Below are 15,899 nucleotides of genomic sequence, written 5' to 3'. Positions count from 1 at the left end.
TGCGTTGTCGATGGGTCACGATTAGGTTTGCCACCGCAACATTGAAAAATGCGGAGCTCAACGCGAGCCAGTCTACACTCGAGACTCACTTGGGAAAGAAACAGTGAAACAAATTAGACTTGAAAAGGCAATGAACGAATGCCAACAACCCCCACTTCTGTACACAGAGCATAGCTGGTGCAGCACGTGCATAGCAGGCACACCAAATTTCAAAGCTGTGCTACAAATTTGCAACATTTCTCTTTATAGAAGGCATATCGCCTTACCATTGTGCTCTGCATTGTTCATTTATCTAGCACTCTAAACAAATAAGGTTCACAGAAAAATTAAGACGTAAGAAGACGCTCCCAGCCTCAACGAGGAAGCCCACCGCGTCGCGCGAGGTCTCATTTACCGCGCTCGCGAAGAAGCTTCACCCGAAGGAACGGGAGGGGAGACCTGGAAGGAGAAGGACAGAGTGTTCAGATTCTGTGACGTCACCCGCTTCTACCTAAAGTCGAGGTGCATATTCCCACCTCCTAGCTCCAAATTTCACAGATCTTAGGCGGTTGACTGGAGGCGACTTCAAACTAGAACATTCCCCAACCCGGTGCACCTACATCGCATCTACCCCGAACTATACCCAGATGACTTGTGCAAATTATGTAGGACAGAACACGCCACCCTAGAACACATTCTATGGGATTGCGCACATGTTCAGGATGAATATGCAGTCTCCCCAGAACAGCTTGGGGGGTGGTGAAAAGCCGCGCTGATCAGCTCAGATCTGCAAGTTCAACTATGGGCCATCCAGCGAGCTCGAGAGGCGGCAGGGAGACAGGGTCTCTGTACCGCCCCTGGCGCGGCCTAGGCCCAGGCCTCAATCCACTGGTCTAAATAAAGTTGTTTCACTCACTCACAAGAAGAAGCTTTACCCTGTAGCCAACACCGATTTCTTATTTGCAATTAATGCGAAATGCAAATATGTTTTCATGAGACATTTGCTGGACCGATATTGCTGCACTTAAGAGGGAGAGTTAAATTATAGTGACTGTAGAAACAAATTTTAACTTAGAAATATAATGTTTAACAAAAAGAACTTTAGTATGTGTGATATAATCACATTGCCTTCAGTGCAGTTATCACTTATCGAAGACGTAAGTGAAGTGCTCTAGGCTTCTGCCATGCATGCTTTATGTAAATGCAATTATCAACAAGACATTACCTTTTCCTTGCTCCTTTTCTTTACTCTTGGCAAGTCCAGCAAAAACTTCCTGGGGCGCTTTTCCTTCTATGCCTCCATCTCTTCCACACAATCTGCAGATTATATAGCAATGCGGAATGCAACGAAAGCACACGCAGACACAAATCTGTCTCCTACAAGGCCTAGTTAAATAGTGCTCCTACGAACACAACAGCGCCGTTCACAATCCAAGGAAAGACACCGCCTGTAGGAGACTCTGCAGCCTTTTAAAGCACGTATACATCAAATGCTAATGATGCAACTGTTGTTCGATAGCGGATACTGAAAATTAAAGACTCCAATGAGTGCACATACAGGTAGTGCTACCCCGCATTTTCGAGACATTGTGTGAGAATGTCAAGCGAAGTTGCTTTTAAATGTTACTGCGGCCACTGCCTAAACACAACGCATGCTCTTCGATGCATGACATCACAGTGAAAGGGTACGAATGGAACTTGACGTGTCACTTACCAGCGAGATGCAGGATCCGCGCTTCATAAAAATCGCCAATGGTGTCTTCGTCCCCAGGCCAGTAGACTCAAAATCGGCAACGTTTTCAGGAGTGAAATCCTTTATAGCGGAGAGCTTCGCGACAGCCGTCTTGCCATCGAATTTATATTGCACAAACGCAAACATCTTCACACAGCAAGTACACGAACGAGCAGTCAGCACTCACAGTAGCCTGTGTCAGCGTTCTACCACGTGCGTCGTATGTGACGTCATATTGACGACGTCACCCAATGTCATGTGATCAAAGGCGCGAACATACGAAAGTGCCACACTGATTTTCCTACGGACGAACGGACGGAAAAAAAACTTTATTATTAAAAGCACCCGCGAGGTTGCCGGCCCGGGCTCCTATCGTGCTAGTCTCGCTATTTGCGGGATGCACAATAGAGCTGTTTCATTCAAAACATGTTCTATTAGGTGTGCCCCTACCAAATGAGTCACCATGACGCCGTTATGAGGTTAGGAAATGTTGCTTGCCCATTTTATTTTGCCCGGTTTTTTTTCGGTTTTTTTCCCCTTGCTGACACGAAAAAACACTAGCTTGATTTCCGGTCGCGCGGTTGCTAATAGTGCACGGCTTCGTCTATATCTTCGGGGTTATTGCGGTTGTTAATGTATAACTTTTCCATATGTGGTCATGCACAAGCATCTATATCGAACAATTAACATTTAAGGTTATAAATGTTACAAGCCAACAGCATCGTGCATGCTTGAGCGTTTGCACAGAATGTTAGGCTCACCTAATGTGTGGTACGGGGATGTAATATTTACTACCACTTATACAAACTGACACTTAGGAGGCTGTTTATACAACGGGAGATGTTAATGCACATGCTTATGTTCCCGTCCCTACGAAGGAAGTACAAGAGGGTACAGCGATGAGGTAATGAAGGACGTACAGCGTCGCAGACTTCCGAGCGCCACCAACGGCCGGTCACTTCACGCAACCAAGAGCAGGATGTAAACATAAGGCTCCAAATATTTTCACTATTTTAATTTCAGTTATTATCACCACCACCCTTTTCTACGTAGCCTTATCTGCTACTTTAGGAAAGTAAAGTGAGCAATGTTGGCTTATCAGGGAGCACGCGGTGATGAAAAGCGCGAGTTGTCCCCAGTGGCGTAATCAGGGTATATATATATATATATATATATATATATCTTACACCGTGGTCAGGGGAAAGGCACGTACCGCCTCCCCCCCCCCAACCTCTAAATAAGGACAAAAACTGCGTGTGCCACTGGATGTCACGAGGAAATAACACGAGAAAATAATGGCAAGTGATGCACGCGCCAAGCGGCCCACGAGCCGGCTTTGGCAGGAAAGTAGCACTGCCGCTGGATAAACAAAAAACTTTTTTTTATCCAGGGGCCGTGCAAGTACCATCCGGTTGGTGCGCTCGTTGTCTAATGCCGAGGTTTACTTGCACTGTCGGTCATGTACATCTTTACAGCGAAGCTGTATATGGCTAGGTTCTGCTGGATCGTCTCCGGCGACATAGACGAATGTGTGGGTTATGTTCAGAAAGGGTCCAAGTACACTACACACACATATATATATATATATATATATATATATATATATATATATATATATATATATATATATAAATGCCTTATACAGGTGTCAAAACGGATGATGGATGGCCCATTGTTATACCCATCGCCACCACCGATGTCTCTTTCACAAGTGTCGCGGTACTCGGCAGTGGCACTTCCCACCAATCCTTGTGTCTCTTTGTCGTTTTGGGACGGACGCGTGTCGTCCGCTCGGACGATATAGATCGGGAATTGCAGGAGTGCCAATGCGCACAGAAGCGCGAATGGGCGCGAAAACAACGTGAAGCGCGCCAGCTTCGCTGGACTTTTCTGTTCACAAAGTGTAAGGGCTCTGTGTTTTCATTACAGCTAGAGGACCGAAGTGTGACGAGACAGGAAATAGCCAACCTACCGAAACGTGCCTGGAATGATACAAATAATATTTTGCATTAAACCGGGATGCTACATGCACACATACTAAAGTGCAAGGCTCAGCAATATCCGAGATGTATATGATAGAAATGAGGCTTCGTACACACGCACGCCCAAGGGCTTATGGGTACATAATTAAATAACAATGCATTATCAAATGATGCGTCATAATATAGAGGTGCTGGCTCGCGAGCCCAACTGTAATGCCGCCTATTAAAATACATGTAAAACGCAGAAATGCTTTCCTGACGTGGTCCCAGAACCAGTAATATTAAAATTTCAGCTGAATTTTGACCTGATTGTCTTAACGGAAAGTTCCGAAATGAGCCAAGCACGAAAAAAAAAATAAAAGAACCTTATAAATTTACATATTCATAGCTCTGCACCAAAAACAGATTTCGCAGTTCTGTTATGTAAACTAGAGCCGTTTTAAAGCCAACAAATTTGGTTTATTTCTTTACAGCTTATGTGGATTTCTTACAGTTCATGAGTTCTGCAAAAGTCCTTTGACAATAATGCATTTCACAGGGGTGTAAATATACCAATTCGACCGCTTTAGATGAATTATCGTTTTCCATTGCCGGGATCAACGTTACTAGAGCAATCGAGTAACGTTGGCTGAGTTATAGAGTGTTAATTTGATAGTTCCATTTCCTGAAAATGTGCCGTTTTGAAAAATTTTATTAAAAAAATGAGGACGTAAATATAAAACTTGCTGCCAATAGTCGCAAGATTCGAATGTATTTTTTAAACTGAAACAACCTTCATTAAATTTGATGCAGTAGTTGCCGAGGAAAACGATTTATTCGTTGAATTTACATAGATAGCAAACCCCTAACTAAAGGATCGATGAGCAAGGTTCGTCAAGAAAGCTGGCGCATGTGCCCTGATTCCTAACGATCCATTTCTTTCCACGGTTCAGCCCTTCGCCATTGGGCGGCTTAGGCCGCCAGGCGTGATAATACAATTTATCGCCTCAAAAATGGTGACTCATTAAAAAATTCAACAGCAAAAAAAAGAAAAGAAAAGCAGTGGCCAGTTGGCGCCCACCAATGTTTTCTATCTGTAGTTTACAGAAAAGTAGGGAGACCACAAACAACGGCGACGTACACAGAGTTCCCAGTAATGGTTCAAAAAGGTTGATGCCTGGAATTCTTTGTATTTGTGTGTTTCTCAAAAATAAAGGTACAACATTATAATAACAAGAGCTTGGTGGTTAAACTCACCACCCGGTTTCAAATGGGACGCTCACAGCATCTATCCATCCATCCATTTTCACCAATGTATTGATCTCCACCATCTGATACAAAACACATTATCTATCCATTGCTCACCTATAGCCCCATGAGCTAATGCCTAGGAGGCTTCGATTTCGCATGGTTTGCTTAGTTCACCATGCTTCCTTTTGTACAGTGTAAGGTGTGTGGTGTGCTGAAAGTGAAGGTAGCTCTTAGTAATACTTGGGATCTTGTGCTTGTCCGCAAGTATTTGCAGCAGCATTAATAGCGTGCCCTAGGCCCATTCTGCTTTCTGCTAGTGTTGTTTGCGCGCTCGGCATGTCGCAGAAGACGCGAGGCCGCTACAGGCGGTACTTGGAACCGAACTCAACTGAGCAAGTACCAAAGCAGACTCAGCAGCATTGCCAAGCGAGCGAAAACACGGCGCGCAAGCAAGGTATGTGTATTGCTGAAAATTCATTGATTAGCAGAAGTTGTTTTTTTTCTTTTTTTTAGGGGGGGGGGGCGGCTAGAGACGGGTGCTTTTGACATGCCACTTCGGTTTAGTGGCTGTGGCGTTCTGCAGCCGTGCACCAGGTCGCGAGTTCTGCGCGGAGAGATTTAAACGTCTTTATTTACAAGTCCGAGGACTGTTGGAGGGGCCCCTAATCTGGAGCTCCCATGAAGAGTCTCGCGGCGCAGTCTGACGATGCGGGCAGAACGCAAAAGCCGTCCTGTGTGGGTTTTCGTACAGAGCTCAATCAAGGCACTAACGGTGACAGCGGCAGCGAGAGCATGAGAGCTGGATTCACATGACGGACTGACTTCGCCGGACTGAGCCCGACGTGGCTGAGTTGCAGCGAATTGCGCCTTTTTTTCATACTGTGAACAAAAGGCTCAGCGAGAAGGCTTTGGGGAACAACCGCAGAAGAATTGCTACTGTGCCTTATATTTGGGTTACAAGTCTAGAATGGACAAATGAGTTGATAACTTATTACTGGCCAAAACGTATTTCGAAAGCTTTTGTAGGCAAATTAACATAAGCAACAAATGAGCATGTGAAAATGTAGGTAATTGTTTCCCACAAATGTAATACATTTCTTTCACGTGCCACTGCTGCATTGGCCCAAGAGGCCAGTGTGTCGATTGCTGGTTGCATGACTGTGCCAACCCATTGGATTCCTTTCCTTGGGCAGTCGGACCCTTGCATTTTTAAGTACTTGTGCACTTCTTCATTAAAAATGGGTTATGACTATAATCGACAGTGGGAGCTTGATAACTTAGGAAAACATTCTGTATCCTCGACATTGAGTTTTGTAAGCAGCCTTATGTATTACTGGAAAACAGGTTTACTTGTCTAATGCACATAGTGCAATAAAACAGCACGACTGTGTTGCTTCCAATGGCTGTATGTTTTCTCAAATTTTATTGTGGTTTCCTCCTTTGCTCATGTCACTGTAAACTTGTGTGCAACAATTAATCCAGGTTATTGTGAGTGTCATGTTATCATACCATTTTATGTATGGTACATTGTGCACTTAAATAAAATACTTCTTCTAAGGTGCCTTATGGACCAACCTGAATTCAGTCCTGCAATTGATTATATGGCAGGCAGGTTGTAATATACACATGTTGTGATATCAATGATTCATAATGGCTGGACAAGGGAAGCCTCAGTCAGGAGCCAGCCTTCCATCGTGACCCCTTTTTCATGTTTTGTATATGAATTATATTGTTCTTTGTGTTATTACCATTTGTGATAGTTTTGTTGCCACTGCAATTTATCTGAAAATTATAGAGTAAAAGTAATTCACACTTAATTAAAGTAATTCACACTTAATTAAAACTGCAAGAACTCTCCAGATCATCAGGCAGCCAGTGTTTCTCAAAGTGCATCTCGGAATGGATACCTGAGCATGTTACCAGATATGGCTGCTTGTTGCTCGGATGAGTGAACCACCAATGCCTGATGCCAGCAACACATGCGAAAGAGACGGGAGGGGTGAAGATGAAGAACGTGCTGTTCCTCTTCACAGTGTGGCCACACAGGATGTCAGCTGTGAAGATGATGAAGAGGCTGGCCAGGTCAGGACAGCAAGGCGATAAAAGTACAGCAATGTGCTGTGTGCATTTTGTATTGTGCTTTCTGTTTTGTTGTCAACCCTATATATGTCAGAGATAGTCGTGCACATTTACGTGATGAGTGCCCACATGCGCCTTTAGAGCTTACTCTAAATCGTTTTTCCACTCTACTGCCAAAACTCACCATTACTGCAATGCTCTGCGCTGCAACCAGTACTAGTGGTACCATATCGCATTATCTGTTTAGGTGGTATGCTCTGCATGCTTTAGATTTTTAATAGCTGCAATCACCATATTTTATCTGGTTTTGGTTATGCCTATCGACAAAGGCCGATAGCTGAGTCAGGAATGCAGGAATTCTTCTTAGTGTATGTGAGTGAACATTGTTACTAAAGCTGAACACTGCAATGGTATTTGGATAGCGCAGCAAAATACGAGGAGAAACGAAGGTGAAGACAAGTGCTTGTCTTCATCTGCGTTTCTTCTCGTGTTCGTGTTTTGCTGCGCTTTCCAAATACTATTCCCTGATGACCAACCAACAAGCCCACATCGCCACCCGCGCTAAACATTGATACTGCCATATGTTGCAATTCGTGGCTTATTGTGATGTGTTTAGGACATGGCCTTTGCATTTGTGTGCTCACATTTACAGGAACACTGAAGTACCTGTTCCATGCGGAGCCAGCCCCAGAGAGAACGCGTGAATGTGTTTTCAAGGTGATGCTCGAAAACGTACATAAGAGAATTACAGTCACCGACATTAAGGGGCCATCTCCTTTGATGAAGCTAAAAAGTCTAGACCTCGTGTGGGGCTTGCCCCCAGACTATATGCATTGTGTATTAGAAGGTGTGACAAAACAGCTGACTGAGTTGTGGCTTTCATCTGTAGGATCTGCCTACTACATTGACAGAGAGCTGAAATGGGAGATTGTGCAGCACCAAGCACCAATAACATTTGTACGACCACCGCCACCACTCTCGGAGCATTCTTTTTGGAAGGCTGTTGAATGGCGGCATTGGCTTTTATTTTAGTATTCCATGCCTTTCAGGTGTGCTTGCACAAATTTTCCTGGCTCATTTTTCTCGGCTTTCCGAAGCAGTTTTTTTGTTGCCTAAAGATGTTACGGCAAGTGGCATTAATGAGGCAGAAGAGCTGTTGCTCAAATTTGCTGCCCATATGTCAAGACTTTATGGAGAATCCTCAATGACATTTAATGCTCACCAACTTCTACACTTGCTGAAGTCAACACGCATGTTTGGTCCACTTTGGGCAACATCGACATTTGCCTTTGTAGATGGCAATGGCTTTGTATTGCGTCTTATTTCTGTGGCAAAGTTTGTGCTGATGCAGGTAGCTGAGAGGTGCATTATGCGAGAGATGTATCATAATTTAGAAAAAACAGTGACTATGTCTGCTCGCATAGCATCTGCGAAAGCAAAGATGGAAGTTCAGTACAAAACATGCTTTCAGACTTATGTTCTTGGTGTGCGACAGCCATTTTCAGGGATGTCAGAAATGCTGCGGGCAATATTTATTTCAAAATTTGGGAGAGTGCCTGAAGTTGCACAGTACTTCCGAGCACAGGTTGGCACAGTAGTAACTACATGCTGCAGAATATTTAGTTCCGTGAAAAACTTCGTGTTATGTCAGCATGAAGGATAGCAAATACGTGTGTGCCTTGGGAATTTATGCGGACGCAAGCTCCATGTATTTTTATTGTCAGCACATGCTCATTGGAGCTTGTGGTTTTGATGTGCCTCACATTATGCAGTGCCAGCACCCGCCACCCTCAGAAAATCACTACCTGTAGACCAGTGATGACTTGTAGGCACAGTGTGTATTCTTCCCTGTAGGCAGCCTCTCCCACATCTATGATGTTGGGAATTCGGTAGAAAAGTTTTGATTCCACCCATAGATGTACCGCCACATACAGGGCCTACAGTGACTGACTGATCGTCTAGAGGAATCCTTTGGGGTGAAATGGGGAGTTTGCGAAATGTGTATAGTTGAAAGTATTCGTGCAAACAGTGGTTACTCATGCGAACTCTTGATGTACATGAACACTGGTAACATTGGAACTGAGAGAGCAGTGGGGACTCCGTTGTGCATAGGTTACACCATAGCCTCTTGTATAATTTTTGTCTCCTCGAATTTCATTCCAGGCTTGCAGCACTCTGTCAAATTGCCTGTGAGCTGTGGCCAACGTGCGAAAAAGCCGTTGTGGTAGCGTGTGCACGTCTGGAACTCTTAAACGCAGCAAAACTTGTTTGCCTTGCTGAAGCAGTGGCTTGGCATAAAGGATATAATGATAGTAATGCAGCGACTGCTGTCTGCGAAGTAGACCAGGGGCGATTCACAGTAAAAGTACACATCAGCCTGTCCTAGCAAATTCGGTGTTTTATACTCAACAGAGCCTTCCTTCGCTGTAGAAGTTCAGTGGCTTACTTTTATACAGTGAAATGCATTGACTAAGATACCTAGTGATGTGCCACCTGCAAGAACAACTATCTGTCAGCTTTCTTGTTTTGTGCATCGTCAAGAAGTCGCAAGATAAATGTGGTTGCGTTTCATTTTGTAGTGGAAGCATCGTCTAAGTATTCAGGCCTCAATGATCGCGAAAAGTTGTTCGAGACAACCTTGACTAAGTACTTGCGCTCTCTGCTAACTTTGCCCTGAAGGTAGTAGACTAGAGCGACATTATCAGAATGTTTGCACAGAAGCTGCTCTCGTGAATGATCTAGAAGCTGTAGATGTGAATGGCTGCAATATTTTTGTGTCATACTTCATATTGACTTTTTGCTAGGCTAGCTTGTAATACAACTTCATTTTGAAACAAAAAAGCAACGAAGCATCTTATGATAAATGAGAACAATCTCTTGCATTTGTTTTCATGCACATTTTTTTCAGCAGATGCAATTTATGGAAAACAGTTTTTTTTTGCCAGTATAGGTGTTACTGGTGCGTAGATTCAGTAAAGTGAAGCTGCGCAGAAAAAAAGGCTATCAGGTGTCGCGCTATACGATCGTCTGCTGTACTCTGAGCTCGATTTGGTGAATGGTGGTGAGCACCAAAACAAGGTGCGACTGCCGGTCTACTGCGCTTCTCACACCATTGGGCAGGCACGAAAGTATATAGGAGGCTATCGTTAAACATAAGTACAGCTTCGGCAGCAAGGACACTTTCTTGCTCATAACGTAACATAGTTCTAAAAGTAAATGCCTAGTTGTGAGAGGCTTTTTAAGCAACTCATTACGGTGAAATGTGGCAACGCTATTTCTCGGGCATGTAGCCCTGTGCTGTGGCCATTGTGCACCTCTCATTCGACATTCAGCATTTGTGTTCTCGTTCTTGTGTTCATGTTTTACACATCTGCATTTTCATAACATGAGTTTCTACCAACCTTGCTTAGCTTTCTGTGGTCAATCATTCATTACGACCTGTTGCTGGCTTGCTTATTTGCATGGGGACAAAACGGAGCAATCTGCCTGTGTCCGAAAATTTCCGGAGGGGGCATTCTTGCCCTACCACTCTCACGCGCCAACACACCCATTTGCAGTTTATTGAAATGGTTGCCACTGCTTCTCGAGCGGCGCGTGTTAGTCGGTTGGCCTGACCTTGTAACAATGCATCAGTTTCTGCATTCCGACCGTGTCTGCATTGTTCTTATAGCCGACATGCTGCGTAAGGACCTTAAGCTGCATATCGGCGCAACATAGCTGGCGTGACAGTGCTAGTGTTGCTACAAGAGATTGTTGCACTGCAGTTCTTTGTAACAGCAAATATTTTTGTCTCGGTAGAGAATACGGCGGATGTCACGAAATAGTAGCATCCTGTATTGTATGTATTGTATGCAGTGTGGCCCTTGCCTTAAAGAAGCAGACTGGTCAGTTCATAAGACAAATGCTTCTCATTATGTGGACATGAGGGACATAGCTGCAGTCTTACTTAAAGCTGTCACAGCAGCTCGAGAATTTTTTACTTGCATAGTACATTGTGCATCTAAATCCTGTGTACACCAGACATCCACAGACTTTGTTTGAATTAGAACTTTTTGAAAGACTGTAATTGTTTTTCTGTTTAAGCATTACCTAATGTGAGCATTTATACTTACTCTATTTTCTTATCCTTACCAAGCGAAAGGGGGTTGCTCTCCCAAGCAAACGATGAAAACTTCGTTTATTTTTATCACAATAAAATAAAGTGCATGCATAGCTTAGTACACTGTCATCGGCTGCTGAACGACTCTCGCTCCTATAACTGCGGCCTCCTGCATCAATGATATACTAAGCTAAAGCTAAAATGTCTGGCACCCAGCAACAAACAGCGCACTTGTGCTTGTGGGCTTGTTTCATTCTTGCAGAATAAACGAACAATGCCTTGCTCCTCTGATTGCATTAACAGTTGGAAACTTCTGTGTGACTAGGTGATGCCGGAGCTTTGACATTCATAAAAACATCCGACCATCGTGCACTGCGAAGGCTGCAGCTATGCCTTTCATGCATGCATAAACAAAATCACTCACCTTATGAATGAGATATTTGGCTTCAAGCAATGGGCAATACGGCACAGTACGACACTCAGGCTCAGTCATGGACAGCTGTGACAAAAAATTCCTATTGCAAGCAAGTTTCACTGCCACTTGTAACATCGCGCGGTCATCCTTTATTTTTTCTAATTGGTTTCTTGATTTCTTTCAAAGTCCCAAGTTTTTTTATAATGCTGTGTTCTCGCTGCACAAGGGTGCCAGTAGATTTTAGTGTGCTTCCACTTGTGGCTTGCATGTATCACTGGCTTACATGCGTTAACGACTAGTGAATGTTCATGCGACAGCGAGGCAACAATAATGCTCTTGCTGGTTGTGTTTGTTGCTATCATCTCTTTAACGTACCTTTGAAGCATATTCTTTTTGGACATGGCGAAAAGGTTAGCATCGCCAAAATTGAAAATTGCCTTTATTTTTTCCAATTACAACATAAATTAGGGAAAGGACCACAGACTAAAAGCTACAAAAGTTTTATTAGCTTTTGTTAGGAGTGTTCTCGTCTGATGCTGCACATAGGTTTGCCACTTATCTATGGGGGGTTCCATTTTTTGTTGTTGGGGTTAAATTACAGTTGGCTTATTTTGAACAGCAGTGGCAGCATTCCAGCTGTGATGGCTATTGGCTAGCAGTCAATGCATTGCTTAGGTGGGCAGTTCTTTGGCGCAGCCAAAGCTTAGCCTCCCTTTCCTAGTTGGAAGCATTCGTTTTCACTAGACAGCCTTGGATTACTAGAAAACTGTGCCCAGTCTGCTATTGATGTTGGCACCTTGAGAGGCAGGCAGGTCCTATTTTTAGTAGCGGCACATCGGTGTTCTTGTAGAAATCCACTTGCGATGGTTGTGTGCCAAGCCTCGTAGACTGCTGCTAAGAAGTGTGCTGCTTTGTTACATGCATGGGCTGTGGTCATAAGATTTAGTTTTTTTTACTTTATTGGTAGCTTCGATTTGGGGTTTGTTGGTGTGGCCACAAGCTAAAATAAAGTGAGGGTATAACTAATTTTCTCAGATTTGAATGCATTGTTTCCCCCCTTTTCGATCACCAATGTAGTATGTTTATTTATTATTGTTTGCACCTGGCCATCAACATGCTTCAAACGTTATCAGTAGTCATGTCAGCCGACATTGTTTGCAAAATGTCTATAGTATTACGTATTTTTTACTGTTATTGTGCGTCAGTAATGGCATGTGAAAGTTGTCGTTAGCGAACTGTGTCTGTCGTATGCTTTGTACAAACTGTTGCACTGCATAGTTTCTTCCCCAGTACTTTGCACTACTGTTTCGCTACTTTGTTTCTATACAGTATCACATGGTGTGTCCTGAGCATTAACGCAGAACAGTTTAGTTTACAATTGCTGTTTTTAATGTTGTTTGTATAAGATATTCCTTGTTTACTCGTGCTTTTACAAAACAAGTATCTATCACTATGTAATTGTTCATTTCGTGTATTCACCGATAGATGTATGTGTAAGTTGCATTTCTTTTTTGCACCTATATAAAAGCTGTTTTCATGCAATGCATTATTTAGGTATGTACAGCGTGCTTACCGTGTAACAGGGGGTGCAGACCCCTCATCAAGCCTTTGTTGCTCTTTGTTTGTGTCCAGCTGTGTGTCTCAAACTGAAATCACCTTGAAACTTGGAAGAGTGCTCGGACTAAGGAAAGTTGTTGAAGTAGACATTTCTATAGGAAGGCATTTCTATAGGAAGGCATTTCTATAGGAATCTAATGGCTCCATTGTTCACTTAAGCTTGATCATGCATTTATCAATAAAGTTAGGTACAACTGGCACGATGATACTAACACCCTCACTAAGGTTCCTCCCCGCCCAACAAAAGTCACCACTGTTAATCCCTGACGCCTTAGTAGGCAACCACAAGAACCACTACGTGTTTTAAATGTTAATGCCAGAAGTTTGATTAACAAGTTTCCAAATTTTCTTTCGCTGATTTCTGCCCATTCACCACATATTGCTGGGGTAACGGAAACATGGTTGCATGATGACATATTCGATAGTGAAATAACTCCTCCAGGTTTTACAGTTGTTAGAACTGATAGACGTCATAGAAGAGGAGGTGGCGTCGCATTATTTTTGCGGTCTGACCTTAAATTTTCAATACTCCCCAACCCACCTGATACCGAATCAGTTTGGTGTAAGGTTTTTTCGGAAACATTTCTATAGTATTTGGCGTTATCTACCGACCGCCGTCATCGAACATAGATCAGCTACTCGCTTTAACGACATTCATGCACGAGCGTATCTTGTCTTCTTCACGCGTTATCTGTCTTGGAGATTTCAATGCCCCCGGTATTTTGTGGCCATCTTTATCACTCACCGGCTATGATGTGGAAATAAGCAAAGCGCTGTTAGATTTTTCATTATGTTTTGGTTTAAAACAAGTCGTTGACGCTAACACAAGAGGTGCTGCAGTTTTGGATTTAGTTTTTGTTAGTCCCCGCCTTTTAGATAACGGTTTCGAATGCGAAGTTACAGATGGTATTTCAGACCACAAGGCCGTTCTTGTATCCATTTCTGTTCCAGTTGGTAACAATAGCTTTGTTTATTCTACTTTTCCTGATTTTTCACGTGCCGACGACGCGTCTATTATTGATCTCTTATGCGATTCTTTTGATGATTTCGAATGGCTCAGCGAATTTAATGATGTGAACTCATTGGTGGTCTCTTTTCAAACGATTGTGACGAGCTGCATCCAGCGCTTCGTCCCTTTGAAGACAAAAAAGAATAATCCTCATCTGCCTTGGATTTCACGTGACATACTTCACTTATCGCGTCGTGTTGCTAGGTTAAGGCGCTTAAAACGAAAAGGCGACCCCCTTAAAATTGCCGAGTTTAATGTCGCCAAGGAGGAACTTCGCCTCAAAACTAATTCATCAAAAGACTTCTACTTCGGCGTTACATTGCATCATTTAATGAAGAGTAACCCTCGGAAATTTTGGGCTTCAATTCTACCCAGGTCAGCCTCCACAAATACAGTTGTTATAAATAATGTACCTTCCAGTGACCCTTTAATTATCGCCACGGCATTCAACGAATATTTTCAATCAGTATTCACAACTGATAACTTCGACATACCTGCATTCATTCATGACTCGCATCATTCAATTGGCGATATTACCGTGTCTCTCGATGGTGTTTTGAATCTAATTCTGCACTTAGAAGATAAAAAATCTTGTGGCCCTGATGGCATTAACAACGCTTTTCTTGTTAGATATTGTGCTTGGACTAGCCGGTATTTGACTGTAATTTTCCAAAAGTCTTTATCTACCTCGACAGTTCCGTTGGCTTAGAAATGGGCAAAAATTCTTCCAATGCATAAATCCGGCAACAAACAGTCACCATTAAACTATCGTCCGATCTCATTAACGTCTCAATCATGTAAACTTCTTGAACATATAATCTTTAGGCATATTATGGAGTTTCTTGAAAAAAAAAACACCGCATATCCACGGGGTGAATGATGATGAGTGGGCGAAGCTCCGGAGGGAATCTTCGGTAAACCGTGAATCTTCCGTGTAATCCGGCTCCTCACCCGAAGCTCAGCAGACCCCAGGCCTCGGTGTTGAGAATGCTGCAGACGGGCTCATTTCCGTCTCGATCTAGGCTGAGCCACTACACTCCGGGTGTGGATCCCCGCTGCCCCGACTGCGGCGAGGAAAGGTCCACCTTTAATCACATGCTGTGGCAATGTTCAGCATTGCACCACTCGCCTTTTAACAGGCAAGAAGACTGGGAAGAAGCCGTCAAGAGCGACGACCTTTCAATCCAGCTTCGGGCTGTCCAAAGGGCCTGCGAAAGGGCCGAAGATCACGGTCTTCCGCCCCCGGTGCAGGTGCGGCCCGCGACTACGACATAGTCCCTTAGGACAAAATAAAGTTTCTTGTCTGTCTGTCTGTCTGTTCCGTGTAATTCGCCCAGTCTCGCCGCACTAAATCGAACGATTGACTTCCACCAATGACACGCGCCATATGTGACGTCATTCCTATTTTATAACAGCGCCCTTCATTATAATTGCACCATCTCCCGCTTAAGGGGACGCTAGCACAAACGCGTTAGAAACGTGCAGTACTCTAAGGGGAAAAGGCCACAGCGTCTTACGCAGCCGTTTACACATGCCGGAACGTGCACCGCGTTTGCCGACGCCATCAGCGTTTATGAATACGGGGGTAAGGCGGAGGCCCACAGCGTCTTACACCAGCTTCTTGCACGGGCCGTAACGCGCTAGCACAAACGCGTTAGAAACGCGCAGTCTTTCGTTAATGTTGGGTATTTATTGCCATCGGGGTGCGTCTATCCATGTGCGCTTCGTGGAGTAGTGGTTAGCGCCACGCGTTCAGA

Source organism: Dermacentor silvarum, chromosome 3 (assembly GCF_013339745.2).
Source record: "Dermacentor silvarum isolate Dsil-2018 chromosome 3, BIME_Dsil_1.4, whole genome shotgun sequence".
Lineage (NCBI taxonomy): Eukaryota > Metazoa > Arthropoda > Arachnida > Ixodida > Ixodidae > Dermacentor > Dermacentor silvarum.
This window is presented reverse-complemented; position numbering follows the sequence as displayed.